The sequence below is a fragment of the Etheostoma spectabile genome, chromosome 10, assembly GCF_008692095.1.
Source record: "Etheostoma spectabile isolate EspeVRDwgs_2016 chromosome 10, UIUC_Espe_1.0, whole genome shotgun sequence".
NCBI classification, from domain to species: Eukaryota; Metazoa; Chordata; class Actinopteri; order Perciformes; family Percidae; genus Etheostoma; species Etheostoma spectabile.
Window position 1 is genome coordinate 24,668,049 of NC_045742.1, and position 2,543 is coordinate 24,670,591.

The following is a 2,543-nucleotide window of genomic DNA, read 5'->3' on the forward strand; positions in this document are numbered from 1 at the left end:
GCTTTTCTAGTCTTAACGACTACTCCAAGCGCTTTCACATCATACAGGAAACATTCACCATTCACACACATTCATACACTGAGGCCCAGGCTGCCGTACAAGGTGCCACCTGCTCATCAGATAAACACTCACACACATTCACACTCCGATGCACAGCATCGGGGGCAACTTGGGGTTCAGCATCTTGCCCAAGGACACTTCGACATGGGACTGCAGGACCAGGGATTGAACCACCAACCTTCTGATTGGCAGCCAACCACTCTACCACTGAGCCACAGCCACCCGAAGTGATTTTTTTTAGAAATAATATGGGCCCTTTAACAACTGGACTGGAGTAAAGCATATATGTTTGTGATGTTTTTTTTTAACGTATTTTTATTTTTCAGATATATGGACAATATAGGGCAGCTTTTCAGCCAGTTCCTGGACTTGGTTAGTGTAAGGGATGGGTGAAAACGTGTTTGTGTCTGTGTAATGAATCATGTGAATATTCAATAAACCTCTATGACGTATACTTAGTTCACCCAAAGATCAATTCAAAACTTTCCAGATAGAATAGTGAATGTCGTGTACATAATCCTTGTAAACCTTCACAATTATTCCCCAAAAGAACCAAGCAGGCCTTTTTGCACGATCAAAATTTTCTTCTAAACTTGCAATTTTCAGGGTGTAGTTTGCTAGTTCGAAGTTTGTTGTTTTTCCCAGAAGGAAGCAGAGTTTGAGAACGGCAACACCATAGAGTGGAAGGTGAAGGACAGAACAGACTACTCTTTACTACTACTCTACTACTCTACTACCGTAAAGTTTTGTGACTGTATTTTGCACAATTGTCTGGCCAGGGGCGTAAATTGGGGGGACCAAAGCCTCTTCCATACTTACTACTGCCCACCTACTTCCAGCACCCTTGCTTGCATAACCAACAATTGCCTATTAAATTGTCTGTACTGACTAGTTAATGTATGCTTATTAAAATATAATGTGATTCATGCACCAGCGCCTGTGGTCTGTTTCAGAACCTCCACAATGCTGTTAGCATCATTAGCACACAACGCTAAGTTTTGTACTGGCTGTCTGTCAGCTGGGAATGAGGCAGACGCAGCGGGGTGAGCTAGCTGGCTATAGCATTGGATTATTTGACTAACCATACAGCTGACGTTTTGTAGCAAATTTAATCATGGGTTAGCCCACGATTGGTCAAAACAGTCATTCTAAAAATAACTTCATGAGTGTGTTTAACAGTGTCATTTCGTAACATACTATGATTTAGCCATCAAACATCAGCATGAGCCATTTGTCTCCATAGCACTTCACAAAGATGGATCAACATTGAAATATAACAAAACGTATTGTTTCTATCCATTTCCTGTTTGTTTTTTTACGGAAGTTAGAGAAACTAGAGATGTTAGTATATGACGCCATTGACGGGCTACCAAATGTGTCATTGATTAAAATCACAGATTTTTCTGAATTTGAACACTGTTGGAAACATTTGGGATAATAACACAGCTTAGCAAAATAAATAGCATAGGTATAGTCATTTTTATCCATTTTAATTCTGAAATATCACAAATGATTATCTTTAAGATTACACATATATTCTCATAATTACTTAATTCTTATTGTTTCAAAAAAGAAAGTGGTCCAAAAGAAGCCCTTGTACTCAGTTGAGTAATCTTATTCTATTATAAAAACTTTGTGCAGGGCTCCAGGCTGTAACCATTCAAGTGCAATTTGTCAACGCTTTTTTGCAAAAAGAACAACACAATTCTGCCAAACACTTGAACCCTACATTTCAAAGCAGGTTAGTACCATGCAGATCATTTGGCTATTCCCCGATTGTTACTATTATCAATAAATTTATTTCGTTTATACTGTTATATTAACTTACTTTTAAACATTAAACAGTGCTCCCTCTCTTTTCTTATTCAGAAAGGTCATTTTGGTGTTTGGGATGCAGGAAAAAAAATCCTTACAACATGGGCTTACACCCAAATGCATAACAGTATGGTTATTTGATTTCAATCATTTCTGGACAAAAGTGGTATTTTATGATAGGGAGGTACAGTATAGACAATATCCGGCTTTTGAAACAAATAAAGCTGGTTTTATTTATTTTTTCATGGTAAATATTGATAATAACCTCATCAAAAATAATAATGGGGTAATAATATACAAATGGCAGCAATGCTGGGAATAATTGTCAAAACTATAAAAATAACATTTTATAGTGAAAATCTAGAATTGTCATACAAGACACGGAATGATACTAAAAATATTTGTGTTTGTCTGTCAATTACGGTTACACAAACACAAAGATTTATTTTTTATGTTGTCTTATTAACAAAAATGTCCATGTAATGTTGAGTTCACAAACTTAGGTTATCCACATAAACCCTGTGACAACGTTGAATTTGTTGTGTGTAGGCTCCCATAACTTTGGGGGTCTGTTAGTTGAACAATAAGAAAAGGGAATGAAGGAAGGAAGGATTGAAGAAGGAAAGGAGACGAGGACGCCCCACACACTGATGGGTTGCGTCCTGCTG